We start from the raw sequence: 25,070 nt of genomic DNA, 5'->3' as shown, positions 1-25,070 counted from the left end.
GTGCAAAGACAATTGCTCCAAGTTCTAGATCATGTGTCGTGTAGTTTCGTTCATGGATTTTTAATTGTCGGGAGTCATAAGCGATAAGCTTCTTTCATTGCATCAATACACACCCAAAACCATGTTTCGAGGCATCGTAATAAACAACAAAATCATCATTGCCTTCGGGAAGAGATAAGATAGGAGCGTTGGTTAACTTTTTCTTCAAGATTTGAAACGCGGACTCTTGTTCGGTTGCCCAAACGAATTTCTTTCCCTTGTGAGTTAACGCGGTTAAAGGACGAGTAACCAAGGAGAAATCTTCGATGAATCTACGATAATATCCGACGAGGTCCAAGAATTGACGAATGTGAGTAGGAGTAGTAGGAGTTTCCCATTTACTAATGGCATCGATTTTCGCGGGATCGACTTTAATACCTTGGTCGCTCACAACATGACCAAGAAATTGAACTTCTTTTAACCAAAATTCGCACTTGGAGAATTTGGCATAGAGTTGTTCTTGTCTCAAGAGTTCAAGCACGAGTTGGAGGTGTTGTTCGTGTTCTTCTTCGCTTTTAAAATAGACCAAGATATCATCTATGAATACAATAACGAATTTTTCGAGATACGGTTTGCACACGCGGTTCATAAGGTCCATGAATAACGCAGGTGCATTTGTTAACCCAAATGGCATTACAAGAAACTCATAACTACCATAACGAGTCTGGAAAGCAGTTTTGGAGACATCTTCCCCCTTAGTTGATGATAACCCGAGCGGAGATCGATTTTTGAATATACACAAGATCCTTGTAGTTGATCAAAGAGGTCGTCGATGTGAGGAAGAGGATATCGGTTCTTAACCTTCAATTTATTTAGTTCATGATAATCGATGCACATTCGTAGGGATCCATTTTTCTTCTTAACGAATAAAATCGGAGCACCCCATGGTGAATGTCTAGGTTGGATAAAATCACGGTCAAGTAGTTCTTGAATTTGACTTTGCAAATCTTGTATTTCAGATGGAGCAAGTCTATATGGTGCACGTGTTACAGGTGCGGCTCCTGGAATAAGATCGATTTGGAATTCAACCGGTCGATGAGGTGGAAGACCCGACAGTTCTTTTGGAAATACATCGGAAAAGTCACTAATAATTGGCACATTACCGATATGCTTCTCATCGGTCTCGACTTTGTTAACATGGGCTAGGACCGCAAAGCAACCTTTACGAAGATACTTTTCAACTTTAAGGCACGAGACGAGATTGAGTCCGGTGCAACTCTTATCGTCATAAACAATCAAGGGTTCACCGTTCTCGATAGGAATTTGAATTGCTTTAAGATCACAAAGAATGTGAGATTTTGTTTTGGCTAACCAATCCATACCAATTATTACATCGAAACTCCCTAGTTCTATAGGTATCAAGTCAATTTCAAACTCTTTACCCAATAAGTTTAACATACACCCCCGATAAAATTTGTCGGCAATCAATAGTTTCCTATTGGCCACTTCAATGGTATAAGTAGTATCTAGTGGGAGTGGTGGAGTGCAAAAAGAATGAGTCAAGGTCTTGGATACAAAACTCTTATCGGCACCGAATAAGCAAGAAACATAAGAGTCGTTGAGAAGAAATGTACCCGTGACTAGTTCATTGTCATCTCGGGCCTCCTTGGTGTTAATGTTGAAAGCTCAGCCGCGTGCATTGGGGTTAGCTTTCTTCTTTGGGCATGCATTTCTAAAATGACCCGGTTGGCCACAATCATAACAAACACCCGGTTTTAGTGCATTGGGCCCCTTTTGAGCGACGAGGGCGGCACTTCTACAATCGTTGGACACATGGCCACTTCTTTGACACCTGTGACAAAATGGCTTGCCACATTCACCAAAATGATGTTTGTGGCATTTGTTGCAAAAAGGTTGAGTTTCGGCATAGCTTTTCTTGCCGTCAGAGGTGAAAGGCTTCTTGAAGAAGTTGTTGTTGTTGTAGTTGCTTGATTGGGAGGCTTCCCATTTTATTTTGTTGCCACCCGATTTCTCCTCGACCTTTGGTTCCGGCACTTCAATTTCATCCACCGTCTCTATCAATTGACGGGCCATCTTTAAAGCCTCTTGTCGGTTAGCGGGTTTGGATGACATTACCCCGTGTTTAATGCTCTTAGGGAGGCCATCCATGTAAAGTTCAACTCTTAGGGACTCGGGAGTCACGAGGGCCGGACACATTAAGGCTAGCTCGGCAAACCGTTGATTGTAAGCTTTAAGGTCATTTCGAACCGCTTTTAAACTTCTTAGCTCATTTTCGAGCCTTCGAGTCTCTTCACGCGGGAAGTACTCGGTGATCATCTTCTCTCTTAAGTCGGCCCAAGAGAGTGCGTGGGCTTTATCGGTACCCACCAATTGTACATATGTATTCCACCATGTGAGAGCGATACTGGTGAACGTGTGGGTGGAGTACTTGACTTTGTCTTGGTCTCGGCAACCACTTATGCTAAAAACGGCTTCCATTTGTTCAAACCATCGGGTGAGATCAACCGGTCCCCCGGTTCCATCAAAAGTGTGAGGTTTGCACCCCATGAAGTTCTTGTAGGAGCACCCCTCATTTGAATTACCAGATCCATGGTTGGTGTTGTTGTGGTTGTTGTTATTCTTATTGTTGTTGAAGGAGTGACCGGCCATGGCCGCATCTACGGCGGTGGCTATCATTCGTTGAAGGGCTTGTTCGGGAGTTTCATTGCGTTGACCTCGACGAGGAGGCATTGTTCCTTCAAGACACAAGAATATTGTTGATTAGTATTCTCAATAATGCTAATCGTGATATGGAATACAGGTAGAGAGAAAATTTTCCTTGACCCGCCCTAAATTCTTTATGTTATAATGTCAGAAAGTTCATGTGAGTCACCGTAATATAATCCCAGAAATTATATTACCCTAATTCATATGTGCATTTAACATTACCTCATAAGGTCAAGATGGCGTGTCAATCAAATTTGAACAATGTGAGATTAAGATAGAATAAGAATTAGATACGAGTAGAAGAGTTCAAATATAAATGTACAAGTAGTCAAGCAAGTCCTACTTCAAGTCTATATGCCGGTTGTAGTCTAGACTCACTAATGCACTCTTTGACTCGGGGTTGACACCAATGAACTCTAAATCCCTACAACCAACGCTCTGATACCATATGTAGCGACCCGACAAAATCGTCATTGACGGCGCCGTCCACTTAGGTCCCGTTACGTGATCACAAGTCTTTAAAACAACGTTTGACCAAAATATGACGCATTCATTTCAATTGTAAAGATGTTTCAAAGTTTACAAAGTAATTCAACGATTAAATATGTTACAACGTTTTAGAGTGCAAATGAAACCTATGTGACACAATTTAAAGTAAAGTCAAAAGACGCTCCAAGTATGCATGTATACTCGACATCCTAGCAAGTATCAAAATAGAGTGCGGAAGTGATATTGCTTAAAACGAACATATATTTAGTCGCAATATCGTTCCAATATGTAAAGAATTTAATGGTAATTTCCTTATTTTTAGTTGTAATCGTTTAAAATAAATAGGTGCGAAGATAAAAGACGCAAATCGCTCGAAGATGAAGATTTAAAGACGAAAATGAAGATTTGAAAGACGCAAATGACCAAAAAGCTCAAATGTACAAGACACAATCCAAGTGGTTCAATTTATTGATGAATAACATCTAAATACTGATAGGAGTACAAGCCACGGAATGCAAAGTACAAGATATCTTAGCGTACGAGAAGACGTTCAAAAATCCGGAACCGAGACATGAACCAACTATCAACGTACGACTCAACGGAGCTAAAATTACAAGTCAACTATGCACAAGAATATAATATAATATATATATAATTCATAATATAATATAATATAATAATAAATATAATATAATAATATAAATTATTCGTTGATATCTATTACAGCAAGGCTCCAGCTAATTTTCAAAGTTTAATAGTGAATCCAATTGCCTATAAAAGGCAACTCAGAGACAGAAGAAAAATGCACGGATCAAACTCATAATTCACTTTCAAGTTTCTTTTAATATATTTTAGTTTTAATTTTTATCAAAGTTCTAAGTAGTAGTAAGTGGTGTAATTCAAGTTTACGGGTATTATAGTACTGTTTTTTTCCGTTCCAACTCCCTGTAAGTCTCCACGTCCCAACTTTATTTTCACGTATCGTTATTATAGTTATTATTACTGTTATTATTATTATTATTATTATTATTATTATTATTATTATTATTATTATTATTATTGTCATTATTATTATTATCGTAATATTTATTATTATCGTCGTTATTATCGTTATTTATTATTTATTATTATTATCGTTTATTATTATTATTATTGTTATCATGTTCACTTTATATAATTTATATTTTGATGCCGTTAAATTTCCAACTAAATACCCACAGTGGTGGCTAAAATGTAGAATCTCTAGGCAAATGGATTGAATCATATTATAATATTATGATGTAACTTTGACTATTTTTAACATTGAGTTTAATCACCGACCCATTGTTATATAATTTGATATTTTCACCCCTATCACATAATTTATTAAATTGATTAGCGAAAGTTAATTAAATTTACATAAATCATGCTTCAACACCTCAGTGATCTAGACGGACATATGGACAAATTATTGACAACAATTTAGAAGTGTGATTCGGTGGTTTGGGTAATATTATAGTTTATATAATCGTGTAATTATAAAAAGGGAAGACCGTTATAATTTTGGTATTAGTGAAAGTTAAAACCGCATTAAATCTCAATTTGAATAGTCGGGGTATAATTTAATTCGCTAAAATGAAATCTAACGAAAGTTAGATTTAATTTTAGTTAGATAAAACTTTATAAACCGAAAGATAAAATATAAAGTTATATATTAAAACATCGTAATCGGACTTAAAAACAATCCATAATCCAGAGAAGACATATTTTAGTAGCCACTACTTTACTTTATCTTAAATCTCATCAATTTCACTTTCTACTACGTAGTAAATTTTATTTACTTTTTACCACATTAATTTTTACCATATAGTAAATTTTATTTACTTTTTACTATTTTACTATATTCTCATGAAAAACCTTATTTCTTCTATTTTGTCAAATTAGTATAAATTGTATTTTTTTAGTTAATTTAGTTATTTAGTTTTAAGTTAAATTTAAATTTCTCTCAATTAAGTAATTAAAGCCTAATCCAAAACCCCCCTTTTAAATAGTTTAACTTTTAGCGATTAAAAATCTTGAAAACTCAATTTCCCTGTGGAACGAACCGGATTTACCAACGAACTATTACTATACGGATAGGACAAAGTTGCGTATATGTGTGAAATTAATCCAAAATCATAATAACGCCATATAATCACAACCAATTCGTGTAATAAATTCAATTCAAATCCGATCAAAATAAAAGGACACGATCACGCACATCAACTTTTGGCGCCGCTGCCGGGGAAAGTTGACAGTTAAATAAATAGATAATTTTTCTGATTTGTAGTAATAGTTGAATTTGTAAATGGCGAGTTGTGGATTTCCGATTTAAAGGGTCCTGGCTACCTGCTACATCTTTTGGCTATTCAAAACGTGAGCAAAATTGGAAAAACGTCTGTTTGTTTAAAGGTTTTTATTTGTTTTTAGTTATTCGATCCTTTCGTGAAAATTCATTTTCAAGAAAGTTCAATGTTTATACACCTAGTGAATAAATCCTTCAAGACTACATACAATTTTGTAATTGTATGACCCGTTCAGGAAATTCTAAACTCGTTCCACTTAATCCAGAACCTGAAAGAGGCTTGATCAAAAGATTAAAACAGGAAAAACAAAAAAAAAATTAGGTAGTACTAGTAAACCGAAAACACCGAAAAATATCAAAAAACAAGTAGGAAACACTAGTGGTCAACCAGAAATCAAAAATGAACCTGAAACCATCGTCATTAAAGAAGAAATGGCTGAAGTAACACCTGATTCAAATGACCTACCAATGTGGAATACCAGAGAAACTGCTCCCCCTCTTGCTCTAGCACCTATAAGAAGACCTGAAATTGAGGCTGAAAACTGGGAAGTCAAGGGGCAGTTTATGCACATGGTACATGAGAACCAATTCGATGGAAGACTTAATAATAATCCGATAGAACATCTAGAAGCTTTTGAAGATTTATGTGAACTGTATAAAAATAAAGATGTTTCTTCAGATGCATTTAAGTTAAGAACTTTTCCTCGTTAATCGGAGACGCAAAAGCATGGTTGAATGCATCAAAACCTGATTCTCTCACAACTTTCAACGAATTAAGAGATAAATTCATTGCCCGATTTTTCCCACCGGCAAAAGCCGAAAGACTTAGAACTGAAATCACCACTTTTAAACAAATGTCGGATGAAACTCTTTATGATGCATGGGAAAGATTGAAAAGAATATTACGAAATTGTCTGCAACACGGATTGCAAAAAGGGCAAATAGTACAAAATTTTTATCGTGGTATTGATGAACATACTCGTGGTATATTAGATTCCTCCGTTGGAGGAGTATTTATGTACAAATCACCAAATCAAGTGTATGACATGTTAGAAGACATGCCAGTTCGTACTTTTGAATGGACACCGTCTAGAGATCAACAACCTAGAAGGACGGTGGCAAGCCTTGAAGAAAATGAAGACAACAACACAACCATAGCTTCACTGTCGAATCAATTCAAAAAGTTTGGAAGAGAAATAGAGAAACTAAATTCAACAGTTTTAGCATTGCAAGTAGGCTGTGAAATCTGTGGACAGCCACATTTCACGAAAGATTGTGATATCAATGATCGGCCAATGAACTCAGTAGCACAAGTTAATTTTATGGCCAATCAAAGACAAGGCAATTTTCAAGGAGGGAATTCTAATTATCAACCTACAAACCCAGGATATCAAAACTCGAAGAATTTTGCTTTCCAAAGAAATGGACCACCTGGCTTTTTCAATAGAAACCAACCTCCATTTCCACCTCAACAAAATTTCCAACAACAACCATTACCTCAATTACCATATCAACAACAAAATCATAACACGCAGCCAGTAGAGAAGAAATCTAACTTTGAAGAAGTTATGATGAATTTTGTCAAAAGTCAATCAGAAACGAATGAGCAAATGAAGAGACAATTACATCAAGTCCAAACGGGAAACGAGCAAGTGTAAAGGAATCATCAAGCGTCAATTCAAAACCTTGAAAGAGATATGGGAAGAATATCTCAATTGCTTGCTGAAAGGCAATCAGGAACTTTACCATCCAACACGTAACCAAACCCGAAGGTCAAGGAAACTCAAAATTCAAGTAATTTTTCGCAAGTTAATTCCATAACTATGAAAAGTGGGTTAACCATTTGTGAAGACCCGTCCTAATCCATCCGGACGAAGTCCATATTGATTATAAACGATTCACAACAGTTGATTTCATCGCGAGGTACTTGACCTCTATATGATACATTTTACAAACATTGCATTCGTTTTTGAAAAGAAAATCTTTCATTACATCGAAAGTTGACGGTGTGCATACCATTTTATAATATATCTAACTATAATTGACTTAATAATAATCTTGATGAACTCAACGACTCGAATGCAATGTCTTTTGAAATATGTCATGAATGACTCCAAGTAATATCTTAAAAATGAGCAATTGCACAGCGGAAGACTTCTTTCATACCTGAGAATAAACATGCTTTAAAATGTCAACCAAAAAGTTTGGTGAGTTCATTAGTTTATCATCAAGAATCATTTCATAATCTTAATAGACCACAAGATTTCATATTTCCAATTCTCATAAACATACGTCCCATGCATAGAGACAAAAATCATTCATATGGATTGAACACCTGGTAACCGACCTTAACAATATACATATAAGAATATCCCCTATCATTCCCGGAAACCCTTCGGACATGATATAAAACAAAATCGAAGTACAAAAGCATCCGATACTTTGGATGGGGTTCGTCAGGCCCATAGATCTATCTTTAGGATTCGCGTCAATTAGGGTGTCTGTTCCCTAATTCTTAGATTACCAGACTTAATAAAAAGGGGCATATTCGATTTCGATAATTCAACCATATAATGTAGTTTCGATTACTTGTGTCTATTTCGTAAAACATTTATAAATATTGCGCATGTATTCTCAGCCCAAAAATGAAATGAGTAAAAAGGGAGCAAATGAAACTCACGCATATAAATATTGTAAAATAGTTATTAAAACATTGCATGTATTCTCAGCCCAAAAATATATATAAAAAGGGAATAATGAAACTCACCATACTGTATTTTGTAGTAAAAATACATATTACAAAACTGAACAATGCAAGGTTGGCCTCGGATTCACGAACCTATATTATTCATATATATATATATATATATATATATATATATATATATATATATATATATATATATATTAAAACGTATACCTGTAATTGAATAAATCTATATATTATTATTAGTGATATAATTCTTTATATTAATACTTATATATGTCAATTTATATATTTTAAATAAATACAATATTAATATAGTTAAGTTTTTGCACTAAATATATATTTTGTATATAACCATCTTTTGTTTGTTAACATAATGATAATACTAATAATCATAAATGATACAAGTACTAATGAAAATGATAATACTTTGTATCATTTTCATAATAATAATATAAATTATCACAATCATAATGATAATAATACTTATTTTAATAATACTGATAATTCTAAAATTTTAACAAAAATACTTTTATTGATATTGATACGAATAACAATGATGATAATAACAATTTTAATGGTAATATAATAATAATAATAATCTTAGTAATAATAATAATAATAATAATAATAATAATAATAATAATAATAATAATAATAATAATAATAATAATAATAAATGTTAATACTTTGAAATGTTAATAATATTAGTAATCATAACATTAATAATAATTCACTTTCTTAAATCCTAATAATAATTATAAGTATTAATTTATACTACTAGTAATTATAATACTAATAATAATAATAATCTAAGTAATGATAATTATAACAATATTGTTATTAACAATAATAATTATAATAACAATAATAATAATAATGATTATAATGATAATGGAAATGAAGTAAAAGTATATACCATTTGAAAACGCATTTCTAAAAAGAATTGCCCATGACGAGGCTCGAACTCGAGACCTCTCGAATACTCACAAACACGCTAACCACTGCTCTGCCCGTTGTTTTTCTGTTTTATATTTCAGTTTAAATTTATTTAACTCATAATTCAATACCTTCTTCTCTTCCTTCTCAAAACGTAGTCGACCAGAGGTATACCATAACAACGAAGAACAAATTATTTTAGGATTTGGAATTTGAAACAGGATAACTCGGTTGTGGTTAATTTGAACTAATCAGAGGGGAAAGAAAAAAAATAGATAATCGTAAGCAGTAGCAGTAACACCACGATGAACAAAGGAAACTCAAACTTTGATTATGAATTCTAGCTCGTTTTAGACTATACCTTCAACATGAAATAGGTGTTAAATTGTTCCTAGAAACTTTAGGACTGATCAATTGATCCAAAAACCTCAAAACAAATTTGAATTTCTTCATGAACAAACTGGTTGACTTTTTGAAATTAATCTTTGACTCGACAATTGGAACTCGATAGAATGAATTGGAATCTGAAACTTTACAAGTGTTTTGTGTGGACGATTCCTAACCCTTCTACATTTATGGATTTTGTAATGGAATTCGAATTTGAGTTAAGAAAAAAATATAGCACGAACAGGGGTAGTTTCTGGTTTTCTATTTAAATTTCTGTTAAATTCAATTCGTATAACAGCTGTAATAGCTTTATGTGATAATGACAATGGAAAAATTGGATGACTTATAGAATAACGTTGAGTAACTCAATTGTTTTATAGCATATAACCTCGACATGAAGAATCATCGGGTACAAAATAATAAATAAAAAAATAAAAAGCTGAAAAGGATCGCTAACAGATTATTGTTAGTATTAGGAGACTGAAATCGACTCAGCTACAGTTTGGGAACATATTGAAACAGATCACGAATTTTTCTGTAATTATAATTGTATTTACATGTATATATATATATATATATATATATATATATATATATATATATATATATATATATATATATATATTTCTGTATACATAATTATCTAGATTTATTTATATAATTCATATTCATATATCTGACTACGTCTTTAGATGTAAATATCTGTATATCTTATATATATCTATATATATGTGTTTATATATATATATATATATATATATATATATATATATATATATATATATATATATATATATATATATATATATATATATATAACTGTATATATATATCTCTAATTCTTAAATTTTGATAATCAACTAGTATAGTTATATTAATTAATTCTATTAATATAAATAAACTAACAATACTAATAATACTATTATTAGTAATAACATTATTAATAAAGACTAATAGTAATAAATGACAAATAATAATATAACAATATTAATACTAACAATAATGATAATTTTAATTGCTATTAATGATAATAATTTATAATAATAATAATTCTTAATAATAATATCTAATAACAATCATAATAAAATGATAACAATAATATGTTTATTAATATTAATAATAATACTACTTATCATAATGTTGTTGATAATAATAATGTTAGTAAATTTGATAATATAATAATTTATATCAAATTTCATATATATCTATATATATCTGTATATTAAATATATAAAGGGTGGTAATAACTTTAATTATAAAATTTTAATATCTAATATTAATGAAACAGATAATAATAATAACAATAGAATTAATAATGATAATGATACTAATATTGAATAATAATAGTGAAACCAATTGTAATAATATTAATATTACAAATACAATACTATCAATTATATATCTTATTGACTTTTTAATAATTATAATGTACGACATATATAATACTACTTATTTATAGAATTTATTTATACACATATATTTACATATTTATTTACACAAAATTTGTTCGTGAATCGTCGGGACTAGTCGAAGGTCAATTGAATATATGAGCATCGTTTAAAATTCTTGAGATTTAATTTAACAAACTTTACTTATCGAGTTGAAATCATATGAAGATCAAGTTTAAATTTGGTCGGAAATTCCCGAGTCATCACAGTACCTACCCGTTAAAGAAATTTCGTCCCGAAATTTGAGTGAAGTCGTCATGACTAACAATAAATATGTTTTCCTGACGAATATGAGCTGATAAATAGAGTTTTATCATTATTGAATAATACATATAATATAATTCGATTATTCGAAGAGCACTAATGAAGCTAGCACAAAAGAGTGAAATGAATAAATGAAGTTTCGTTTTAACTTTTGACGTTGCCTTGGTTGAATTCCGAAATTCAAGGGATTTAAAAGAAAATCTTCGAAAGCTGAGAGATTTGATTCTTCGGCGAATAAGGAGATTAAGATCTCTATAATTAAATATGGTGATTTGCCTCGGTTACTCCGTCTGATATTTCACTATAAATCTATTCCCTTCGATTCCTTATTTCTACATCTCCCACTTTCTATTCTTTCTCCTTCAATTCAAATTTTAAAACATTCGTCAATATGTTTCTTCAAGTTCTAATCCATGATATTTTCCTAATTATCATTTCTGTCCTCCTTCTTTTCAATCTTCCACCAGAAAAATCTGTTTACTTATACTATTGCCTTGGGGTGATACTATTCTTAATTATACTGTGTCATTATATTGCTATTCGTATTAATACCCACAGTTTGTAACTTCCGTGTGGTTATTAGGCTTTATATTTCCTCTTATATTTTGGGGTTCTTTGGCTTTTTATTATCCTCCCGACCTCTAGTAAAGCGAGTAACAGTCCAGAATTCGTAAGTACGGAGTTTTGAATGAATTTAATGTTCTAACCAAGAAAGAACGAAATCGTACGATTTGATTTGTCAAATTATTAGAATCATTGAGAATAGAACTATCAAAAATATACTTTCTTGATATGTTCAGAAGTTAAGCACAATGAAAGAGTCATGTAACATGGCACATGATGACGTTATGATCTGTGAATCATCATGTTCCATTAGAAACTCAGCATGACTTAATGTAATATAATCACGTTGATCAAGTGTCGTTATATTATACTAACTCATGCATCAGTTCCCAACATTACTTCAATAGCATTCATATTTTTAAGCTCGAAAGTTTACAGAATATAGAAACTAACAGTTTCTATATGATGTAACACTGATAGCACTAAGAGATTAATGATTTCATATAAGAATAGTTATAAAAATATCTTCAGAAATATGGAGGATATTTATAATGAAAGATACGATGATATCTTGGAATTTCTAATATCGAAGGATGGTGAAAAAATTTGTCCGCAAGAGTTTGGAGTCAGAAGCAAGGTATTCGCTAAAGATTTCATCAGAAACAGAATCATCAAGATTCTTAATGTACAAGTTTAGTCCTTGTGATTTGTTCAGAGACTCCTTCGTAGTTTTCTCAATCAGTTTTTCAGTTCCCACTTTTCTGAGCTTTTCCAACATACTATTCTTTATCATCAAACTTCCGATGATTAAGGTCGTTTACAGTTGCTCGAAGTTTCTGCTGCTTCATTCAGCTTTTTCAAAGTTCAATGTATTGATTCGTAGGCTGGGTGCTTTTCAAAATTTCAGAATTGAAGGTCGTAATTCTAGGAGATAATTATAATATGTATACATATAACTATTGATGTAGAAATACTACGAAATTCAAAATACTGATTGCTGATTCTCGGTAATTGGTATGGCAATTATTGTTACAGGGTATAGATGTATACATGATGGGGTTTCAATGAATATAATGATTTTTTTCGGAAAGTCCAAATTCATTGAAGTTGCTGGTAAGCTTACTGCTAATGTGGTGGAATATAAACGGTTCCACGGTAATGATGACGACAGGAAAACTTATATATCGAGGTTATAATAAGGCTAATTCGAATTAAAATCGGAGTTGATTTGTTGAAGATGTGACAAAATTGGCTAATTTGAAAAAGAGTTGCAATGTTATTTTCGGTAATAACAATGCCAAAGGAGCTAGCACAGATATGTGTTAAACATTTACTCAGGTTCTGAGTGTTTTCAGGTGCATTACTATATGCATTAATCTTTTCTTCCGTAGATGGAATGCGGTTGGTTCATCCTCTCGATTGGGGTGTTTTTAAGAATCATGAAAGGTTTGAACGCAGATTGGAATCGTCAAGATACAAATGAGGTTTAAGATGAAATCAAGTGGCAAACTTGAAGAATTATTTAGTTTCATATATTATAATCAATATTTTAATTCATTTTAATTGTCCAATGTCATTAGTCCACAGTCGATAATCCAAAGTTGACAGTCCAATAATTCATTTATAGTTTAATATATAATATTCAAAATAATTAATATATATCGTGACCCGTGTACATGTCTCAGACTCGATCACAACTCAAATTATATATATTATTGTAGAATCAACCTCAACCCTGTATAGAGAACTCGATCATTACTGCATATAGAGTGTCTATGGTTATTCCAAATAATATATATAAATGCGTCGATATGATATGTCAAAACCTTGTATACGTGTCCCGATATTTAAAGTACGTAAATTAAATAACAGAAATTAAATAACGATAAATAAAGTGCGTAAAGTAAATAAGATAAATTAAATGACGATAAATAAAATTGCGAGAATGTAAATTGCGATAATTAAATTGCGATAAAATAAAATGTAATCAATTAGCTAGGAACAATTAGCTAGGAACAATTAGCTAGGAACAGTTAGCGTGGATTCTTAACAAAATTTCTCATAGTTAATTTGTTTGTTTCTAATAATTTTTATTTTGTCCAATGTTTCTTCATTATGCCACTTGTCGGATTCTGATAGGTCAAAATCCAAATATGAAATTGAATGAAAATGGTTATTCTGTGGTGAACGAATACGTATGTCTGTGGATGTAAGTAGGATAATAAATGACTGTTGAATCAGATTCGAAGAATGTACAATGTAACTTATTAATGTGAAATCTAAATATTCCTCGGGTATTACCTACCCGTTAAAATATTTTCACCATTAACAGTTTGTACGAAAGAATTTTTAATTACAATCTTTATGAAAATATATATACATATATATTTTCTTCAGATGTAATCATGGATTTAATGGGTTAATATGATATTAATCTCATTTGCTTTACCGTTAGAATAAGAATACCTAATCTCTAAAGCATTAGAGATTACATAATCGTCATGTCGAACGAAGATCAAGGATGTAGAACGATACGTAGAACGAAGATAATCGATGTAGGACAAGATGTAGAACGAAAATTATGCTCGAGGTATAGATTGCGATGTTGAGACATGTGATGTTGAAACTTGGGTTGTTGGTGGTACTGGTGTTGATATTAGTGATACTGTTGGTGCCGGTGATGTTGTTGAAGCTGGTACGTTTTGCACCATATTTTCCAAAGCCACTACTCGAGCGCAAAGCTCATTGACTTCTTCTATTACGCCGGGATGATTGTCGGTTCGGACGAGCGAATGAATGAGGTTTAGAATTTTAGATAGAATATAATCATGGCGAGTTATTTCTGAAAATGAGGGTGAAAATGGTGTTTCGGACTAGTTTACTGGTAAATGCTTCGGGTTCTTCGTCAAGAGATGAATTCGGTTGGTGGAAGGGATCGCCTTCTTCGTGTCTCCATTGATTAAGTCGACTACGAATCCCATCGGATGAATTGGGGATAGCTGATTGATTGATTCATTCTGGTGACACTGCTTTCGGAGCTTAGGTGAATATCCATGTCGGAATAGCTGTCGAGATAACTATCGGGATAGCTATCGAAATCTGAGGGACTCGAACTAGTTGAGGGATTCATCTCGTACGATCAGATGAAGGATTTTCGATAAGAAATAGATTATAGGATGTAGATTAGTACCCTGCAATACATAATTTACATATGCATATATAATACCAAAATCCCATACGTTACGGGGGAATCTACAGAAAATGTCAGGCAAAGTTTACAATAACAGATACGCTAAGATATGAATTAGCATATCGCTAAGATATGAATTTTGTCTATACACTAATCATGCAATCAATGCAATAAGATGTGTCTAGACTAAGGATGATAAGAAAGTGATTCTCTAAGAATGATAAGCAGGTAATTTTTGACACGAAATGATAAGCAAAACTTTTGACATGCAGACACGGTCGAAGTCCAGACTCACTAATGCATCCTAACGACTTTTCAGTTATACACACTAATGCAGACCTGGTTTGCTAAGACCACCGTTCTGATACCAACTGTGAAGACCCGTCCTAATCTATCAGGACGAAGTTCATATTGATTATAAACGATTCACAACAGTTGATTTCATCACGAGGTACTTGACCTCTATATGATACATTTTACAAACATTGTAATCGTTTTTGAAAAGAAAATCTTTCATTACATCGAAAGTTGATGGTGTGCATACCATTTTATAATATATCTAACTATAATTGACTTAATAATAATCTTGATGAACTCAACGACTCGAATGCAACGTCTTTTGAAATATGTCATGAATGACTCCAAGTAATATCTTAAAAATGAGCAATTGCACAGCGGAAGACTTCTTTCATACCTGAGAATAAACATGCTTTAAAGTGTCAACCAAAAAGGTTGGTGAGTTCATTAGTTTATCATAAAGAATCATTTCATAATCTTAATAGACCACAAGATTTCATATTTTCAATTCTCATAAACATACGTCCCATGCATAGAGACAAAAATCATTCATATGGATTGAACACCTGGTAACCGACCTTAACAATATACATATAAGAATATCCCTTATCATTCCGGGAAACCCTTCGGACATGATATAAAATAAAATCAAAGTACTAAAGCATCCGATACTTTGGATGGGGTTCGTCAGGCCCATAGATCTATCTTTAGGATTCGCGTCAATTAGGGTGTTTGTTCCCTAATTCTTAGATTACCAGACTTAATAAAAAGGGGCATATTAGATTTTGATAATTCAACCATATAATGTAGTTTCGATTACTTGTGTCTATTTCGTAAAACATTTATAAATATTGCGCATGTATTCTCAGCCCAAAAATGAAATGAGTAAAAAGGGAGCAAATGAAACTCACGCATATAAATATTGTAAAATAGTTATTAAAACATTACATGTATTCTCAGCCCAAAAATATATATAAAAAGGGAATAATGAAACTCACCATACTGTATTTTGTAGTAAAAATACATATTACAAAACTGAACAATGCAGGGTTGGCCTCGGATTCACGAACCTATATTATTCATATATATATATATATATATATATATATATATATATATATATATATATATATATATATATATATATATATATATATATATTAAAACGTATACCTGTAATTGAATAAATCTATATATTATTATTAGTGATATAATTCTTTATATTAATACTTATATATGTCAATTTATATATTTTAAATAAATACAATATTAATATAGTTAAGTTTTTTGCACTAAATATATTTTTTGTATATAACCATCTTTTGTTTGTTAACATAATGATAATACTAATAATCATATATGATACAAGTACTAATGAAAATGATAATACTTTGTATCATTTTCATAATAATAATATAAATTATCACAATCATAATGATAATAATACTTATTTTAATAATACTGATAATTTTAAAATCTTAATAAAAATACTTTTATTGATATTGATACGAATAACAATGATGATAATAACAATTTTAATGGTAATATAATAATAATAATAATAATCTTAGTCATAATAATAATAATAATAATAATAATAATAATAATAATAATAATAATAATAATAATAATAATAATAATAAGAATAATAAGAATAATAATACTACTAAATGTTAATACTTTGAAATGTTAATAATATTAGTAATCATAACATTAATAATAATTCACTTTCTTAAATCCTAATAATAATTATAAGTATTAATTTATACTACTAGTAATTATAATACTAATAATAATAATAATCTAAGTAATGATAATTATAACAATATTGTTATTAACAATAATAATTATAATAACAATAATAATAATAATGATTATAATGATAATGGAAATGAAGTAAAAGTATATACCATTTGAAAACGCATTTCTAAAAAGAATTGCCCATGACGAGGCTCGAACCCGAGACCTCTCGAATACTCACAAACACGCTAACCACTGCTCTGCCCGTTGTTTTTTTGTTTTATATTTCAGTTTAAATTTATTTAACTCGTAATTCATAACCTTCTTCTCTTCCTTCTCAAAACGTAGTCGACCAGAGGTATACCATAACAACGAAGAACTAATTATTTTAGGTTTTGGAATTTGAAACAGGATAACTCGGCTGTGGTTAATTTGAACTAATCAGAGGGGAAAGAAAAAAAATAGATAATCGTAAGCAGTAGCAGTAACACCACGATGAACAAAAGAAACTCAAACTTTGATTATGAATTCTAGCTCGTTTTAGACTATACCTTCAACATGAAATAGGTGTTAAATTGTTCCTAGAAACTTTAGGACTGATCAATTGATCCAAAAACCTCAAAACAAATTTGAATTTCTTAATGAACAAACTGGTTGACTTTTTGAAATTAATCTTTGACTCGACAATTGGAACTCGATAGAATGAATTGGAATCTGAAAATTTACAAGTGTTTTGTGTGGACGATTCCTAACCCTTCTACATTTATGGATCTTGTAATGGAATTCGAATTTGAGTTAAGAAAAAAATATAGCACGAACTGGGGCAGTTTCTGGTTTTCTATTTAAATTTATTTTAAATTCAATTTGTATAACATCTGTAATAGCTTTATGTGATAATGACAATGGAAAAATTAGATGACTTATAGAATAACGTTGAGTAACTCAATTGTTTTATAGCATATAACCTCGACATGAAGAATCATCGGGTACAAAATAAAAAAAAAAAATAAAAAGCTGAAAAGGATCGCTAACAGATTATTGTTAGTATTAGGAGACTGAAATCGACTCAGCTACAGTTTGGGAACATATTGAAACAGATCACGAATTTTTCTGTAATTATAATTGTATTTACATGTATATATATATATATATATATATATATATATATATATATATATATATATATATATATATATATATATATATATATATATATATTTCTGTATACATAATTATCTAGATTTATTTATATAATTCATATTCATATATCTGACTACGTCTTTAGATGTAAATATCTGTATATCTTATATATATCTATATATATATGTGTTTATATATATATATAACTGTATATATATATCTCTAATTCTTAAATTTTGATAATCAACTAGTATAGTTATATTAATTAATTCTATTAATATAAATAAACTAAAAATACTAATAATACTATTATTAGTAATAACATTATTAATAAAGACTAATAGTAATAAATGACAAATAATAATATAACAATATTAATACTAACAATAATGATAATTTTAATTGCTATTAATGATAATAATTTATAATAATAATAATTCTTAATAATAATATCTAATAACAATCATAATAAAATGATAACAATAATATGTTTATTAATATTAATAATAATACTACTTATCATAATGTTGTTGATAATAATAATGTTAGTAAGTTTGATAATATAATAATTTATATCAAATTTCATATATATCTATATATATCTGTATATTAAATATATAAAGGGTGGTAATAACTTTAATTATAAAATTTTAATATCTAATATTAATGAAACAGATAATAATAATAACAATAGAATTAATAATGATAATGATACTATTATTGAATAATAATAGTGAAACCAATGGTAATAATATTAATATTACAAATACAATACTATCAATTATATATCTTATTGACTTTTTAATAATTATAATGTACGACATATATAATACTACTTACTTATAGAATTTATTTATACACATATATTTACATATTTATTTTCACAAAATTTGTTCGTGAATCGTCGGGACTAGTCGAAGGTCAATTGAATATATGAACATCGTTTAAAATTCTTGAGATTTAATTTAACAAACTTTGCTTATCGTGTCGAAATCATATGAAGATCAAGTTTAAATTTGGTCGGAAATTCCCGGGTCATCACACCATTAACCCCAATATTCCAAACTCTCATGCTCCTATTTCTGTTTCAAAAGACAAAGAACCTATGGTGGAAGAAAATACGATGCCAACCACAAGTGCACCTAAAACTCAAAATCAACCACCATTAAAGGTATACGAACCTCCAATTCCATATCCGCGATGTTTGAAGAAAGATAAATTACAAGCACAATACAACAAATTTGTTGACATGATTAAGCAAATTTGTATAAATGTACCGCTTGTAGATGTTCTTGCGGGTATGCTGAATTATGGAAGATTTATCAAAGATCTCATAGCTGACAAAGGAAAATATGTAGAAGTTTCAACCACATTCCTTAATGAGGAATGTTCAGCAATTTTACAAAAGCAAAATATGCCACCAAAACTTAGAGATCCTGGAAGTTTCATCATTCCGTGTCTGATGGGAGAGTCAGTAATGTACGATGCATTAGCTGATTTAGGAGCGAGCATTAACCTTATGCCTCACTCCTTGTACTTAAAATTGAACTTAGATGATTTAAAACAAACCAGGATGTGTATACGATTAGCTGATAGAACTTACAACTATCCTATTAGCCTTGCTGAAAATCTACCGGTTAAAGTAAATCACTTAATCTTTCCTGCTGATTTCGTTGTTCTTGAAATGGAAGAAGATAGTAAGGTTCCCCTTATTCTAGGGCGTCCCTTTCTAAATACTGCAGATGCAATTGTGCGTGTAAAAGAGAAAAATCTCAGCTTAGGTGTAGGGGAGGATAGAATTATATTGAACATAGATAAGGCTATGAAACACCCTATGTCTCCTGATGACGAATGTTTCCAAATAGACATTGTTGATTGTTGTATTGAGGAAGAACTACAAAAACTATTAAATGTCAACACGTCAGAGTTCACCCCTATGGGTGAAGGTGAATATTTTGATGTCGATATGGAGTTAGACGAGTTGTTGAAGGTAGTCACTAATGAAGAATACATAGAATAAGAAATTCCCGGGGAAGATGAACCTTTTGAAGAAATTACCGATGGTAATAGGTTTCGGATAAAATCTTCCTTGGAAGAACCACCCACCTTGGAACTTAAAGAACTCCCGGAACATTTGATGTATGCTTATCTCCAAGGAACGTCACAATTACCCGTAATAATTTCATCAAAACTTTTCGATGATGAAAAGGGTAGGTTAATGTCTGTTTTAAAAACCCACAAAAAGGCAATTTCCTGGAAAACAAATGATATTCCTGGAATTAACCCTGCTTTTTGTACTCACAAAATTCTAATGGAAGAAGATTTTAAACCCGTGGTACAAAGGCAACGAAGGTTAAACCCTAACATGAAAGAAGTTGTCAAAAAGGAGGTTATCAAATTACTCGATGCTGGGTTAATTTACCCTATATCCGATAGCCCGTGGGTAAGTCCTGTGCAAGTAGTACCCAAGAAAGGAGGTACGACTGTTATTCTAAATGATAAAGACGAACTCGTTCCTACAAGAACAGTCACTGGGTGGAGATTCTGTATAGACTATCGTCGTCTAAACGATGCCACAAGGAAAGATCATTTCCCGCTACCATTTATCGACCAAATGCTAGAACGTTTGGTGGGAAAAGATTAATACTGTTTCCTTGATGGATTCTCCGGTTATCAAATTCCAATTGATCCAAAAGACCAATACAAGACCACATTTATTTGTCCATTTGGTACTTTTGCCTACCGACGAATGCCATTCGGATTATACAACGCCCCAGGTACCTTCCAAAGGTGTACGATGGCAATTTTTCACGACATAATTGAATAAAGTATAGAAGTCTTTAAGGATGATTTCTATGTTTTTGGAGACTTCTTCAACTCATGTCTCTCAAACCTTGAACGAATGCTAATTCGTTGTGAAGAATCAAATCTTGTTTCAAACTGGGAGAAATGCCACTTCATGGTGAAGGAAGGCATTGTTTTAGGACACAAGATTTCTCGAGTTGGAATGGAAGTAGACAAAGCTAAGATATAAGTTATTTCAAAACTTCCTCCTCCAACTAATGTTAAGGAAATTCGTAGTTTCCTTGGTCATGCAGGATTCTATTGACGATTCATAAAGGACTTTTCAAAAATCGTTCGACCCATGACTAAACTTCTTGAGAAAGATTGTACATTCAATTTCAACGATGAATGTCTAAATGCTTTCTTCATTCTAAAAAAGAAACTTACGAATGCACCCATTATCACCCGACTGGTCCAAACCTTTCTAGCTAATGTGTGATGCTAGTGATTTCGCGCTGGGAGATGTTTTAGGTCAATGTCAAGATAAAAAATTTCAACCAATCTACTAAGCAAGTAAAACACTTACAAGAGCTCAGTTGAATTACACAACTACTGAGAAGGAGCAACTTGCAGTAGTTTTTGCAGTAGTTACGTTTAGATCTTACCCAGTGTTATCTAAAACAATTGTTTATACCGATCATTCAGCCCTAAAGTACTTATTCAAAAATCAAGATGCTAAACCTAGACTAATTCATTGGATTCTTCTCCTACAAGAATTTGACATTGAAATCAAGGATAAAAAGGGTGCTGAAAATCTCGCTGTGGGTCACTTATCCCGTCTTGAAAATCCTAACTTAGAAACACTCGACGAATCTATTATTCACGATACTTTTCCAGACGAGTTCTTTATGAAAATTGAAACGGAAGAAGAAATTCTATGGTTTGCGGACTTTGCCAATTATCTAGCCGCAGGAATTCTTGTTAAAAATCATACTTCTCAGCAAAAGAAGAAATTTTTCACTGATCTGAAGTTTTACTTCTGGGAAATCCCTAATCTATTTCGTATAGGAGCAGATCAAATTATTCGTCGATGTGTATATGGCAAAGAAGCGCAAAAAATTCTAGAGCACTGTTATGAAGGACAAGCTGGCGGACATTTCGGACCAAGCTATACAGCTAAGAAGGTCTTTGACTCAGGTTTTTACTGGCCTACAATTGTCAAAGATGCACACAATATGGTAAAAACCTGTGATGCTTGTCAAAGATCTGGAAATATCTCCAAGAGAGACGAAATGCCACAACAAAGCATCTTAGTATGCGAAGTATTTGACATTTGGTGTATTGACTTCATGGGTCCATTCCCCGCTTCTAACAAATGCAAATACATTCTCGTAGCAGTCGATTACGTTTCTAAATGGGCTGAAGCAAAAGCCCTACCCACTAACGATGCTCGAGTTGTTGTCAGCTTTCTTAAAAACCTTTTCTCACGTTTCGGGATTCCAAAAGCATTAATCAGTGATCGTGGAACTCATTTTACAAATCAATTACTCGAGAAAGTGCTTAAAAAGTACGGAGTTAATCATCATTTCTCAACTTCTTACCACCATCAAATGAGTGGCCAAGTTGAAAACACAAATCGCGGTCTTAAACGAATTTTAGAAAGAACAGTTAAGAATAATGCTAAAATCTGGCATCGAAAGCTAGATGATGCATTGTAGGCTTTTAGAATCGCATTCAAAATGCCCATTAGTACCACTCCTTTCCGATTAATATATGGTAAGGCGTGTCAACTACCTGTCGAGGTTGAACACAAGGCATATTGGGCACTAAAAGAATGTAATACAGACCTTGTGGAAGCTGGAGAAAATTGATTCTTACAAATGCATGAATTAGATGAGATAAGACTTTAAGCATATGAAAACTCAAGATCTTACAAAGAGAAAACTAAGAAATGGCACGATGCTCGCTTAAAGGAGAAGAAAGCATTTGAACCAGGAGACAAAGTTCTAGTTTTTCAATCACGTTTTAAGTTTTCACCTGGGAAACTTAAGTCCCGATGGACGGGACCGTATGAAGTAAATCACGCATTTCCATTCGAATACGTAGAGTTATATGACAAGAATGGTGGTATTTTCAATGTGAATGGTCATAGACTTAAATTTTATTATGAAGGGTTCAACAACACTGAATGAGATGACATCACATTCTACGCTAAGGACAAATGAATGTAGGGTAATTTTAGCTAACCAATCGCCTTCTTAAAACGTTTCAAATTATTTCGAGAGTGAAGCCCGATTGGTCTTTTCCTTGCAGACACTAAAGAACTAGTCTTCTCCCTCCATTCTGAATTTTTTTTTAGTTTTGTATGAAATTAATATACTTTTTAAATTTAAGTTTTGTGTGAATTTAAAACCAAAATTTACTTTATTTCATTAAGTTTAAAAAATAATTTCTAAAATTCGTCGTGAGTAAAACACTAGGCCGTAGAACCGAAATTGCTTTACCTAAGGACGGGGCGAAAAATTTTGTTATCATTATTTTAATATTATTGATCTACAGTATGCCAAAAATATTATATTAATCCGGGGTAATATACCCAACTTCAAAAATATGTATATATGTTTGTAGTTTATATTATGTACAAATAAGGGTAAAAGACGCATTTTCAAAGACTGGTATTAAAATAAGTTTAAGCAACCATTTTTTTTAACGTAACATGTGAAAAGATGACGGACAAACCAACATCAACAGATTAAACAAAATCCCGCAAGTTATGGCTTTTTAGCTAAAGAGGTTTTAACTCCCTTTCTATACTAATTGCCCTCGTGAATTTTATCTTGTCTGATTTCATTGCAAATGAGGGCATTGCATGATCTCAAGTGTGAGGAGGGGTTATAAATTCTCTCGGGTTTATACAATTGACTTATTATTTAAATTTTTTTTAACTAAATGAATTCAAATCTTGTTTAATATGTTTATGAACGATAAAACTAGGTGTTAATACCGAAATTATTATTACCCTAAAATAAGGACATAAATTGAGAAACAACTAAAGCGCTTGAATTATTTATTACAAATAAAAAGACGCATGAAAAAAGCCAAGTGTGGGGAGATTTATCAATATAGATGGACTGTTATCACATGTTTGTGCGAAGTTTATTGAAGGTACTTTTGCTTTGGGCTGTATAAATTTGTTTTACCCATTAAATTGTGAAAATTAAAGAAAAGATGGATCTACACGATGAATCAATTCCATCATTAAAATGAAGTGAAGTCTTTGGAAAAAGAAACGCGCTTCTTAATTTAGGTCAGGAAGTTGTCGTCCAGACCAGTTGTAGAGTCTACGAAAATTCGTGAAAAGTTTTCTCGAAAATCAGCTGGAAATTCACGGACCTTAGCATCAAACAGGGTCGCCAAGTGGTCAGACTTACCCTAACAATGAGAGGAACTGTCTCGTAAAATAGGGAGGGTTCCGTGCAAATTAGCTTGATAAGACTAATGAATCAGACCCACAGAAAGGATAATCTCCTTAAAGTTTAAAAATCAGCATTTAAGCCTGATATTACTCAAACCTTGAGATTGACCTTAAAGATTGAGAATTACAAACTCATGGAATTCAATGATATATAAATTTGAGCTTGAAAGAGAAAATATTTTAATCAAATTAAAACCGATTTATTTTTCTGAAAACCTATTTTCAATGCATTCATTACCATTGAACGTAAAATCCTGAGAATTTATCAGAATTCATTAGGTCACCTGAACCAAATCGGGTGTCAACCGTAAGAACGGTGGTTGCATAGCATGGTCGAAGACAGGACTTTGTGCCAGACCGAAAAATTATAGGGTGATCTTTGCTATTTCTCCTACAAAGGATAGTAATTGCATCCGACACGTTATTAGAACATGAACATCTGCATGTCATTAGACATTGCCTTAACAGTTGCTTGTTCAATGCTTTTCTTTATAACCGGACGGTAGTTTACCGAAAGGTAATATACGAAGCAAGTAAACTGGACATGTTGCTTTCCTAAATACAAGGTTAGCAAGTGGGTGACACAAAATCGCAAGTTTTGAGCTAAAATTTTAAAA

General features: G+C 31.6%; 1 non-coding gene across 1 annotated transcript; it reads right to left on the bottom strand.

Annotated features, from left to right (window-relative positions):
• Nucleotides 1-6,339: 6,339 nt before the first annotated feature.
• On the bottom strand, nucleotides 6,340-6,446 carry LOC139846357 (small nucleolar RNA R71). Its single transcript, XR_011759070.1, has one exon. It is a non-coding gene; the product is annotated as a small nucleolar RNA R71 (small nucleolar RNA).
• Between the last annotated feature and the right edge of the window lie 18,624 nt (nucleotides 6,447-25,070).

This window comes from Rutidosis leptorrhynchoides, chromosome 4 (assembly GCF_046630445.1).
Source record: "Rutidosis leptorrhynchoides isolate AG116_Rl617_1_P2 chromosome 4, CSIRO_AGI_Rlap_v1, whole genome shotgun sequence".
Classification (NCBI taxonomy): domain Eukaryota; kingdom Viridiplantae; phylum Streptophyta; class Magnoliopsida; order Asterales; family Asteraceae; genus Rutidosis; species Rutidosis leptorrhynchoides.
The sequence above is the reverse complement of the archived record's forward strand: the minus strand, read 5'-3'. Positions and strand labels throughout refer to the sequence as shown.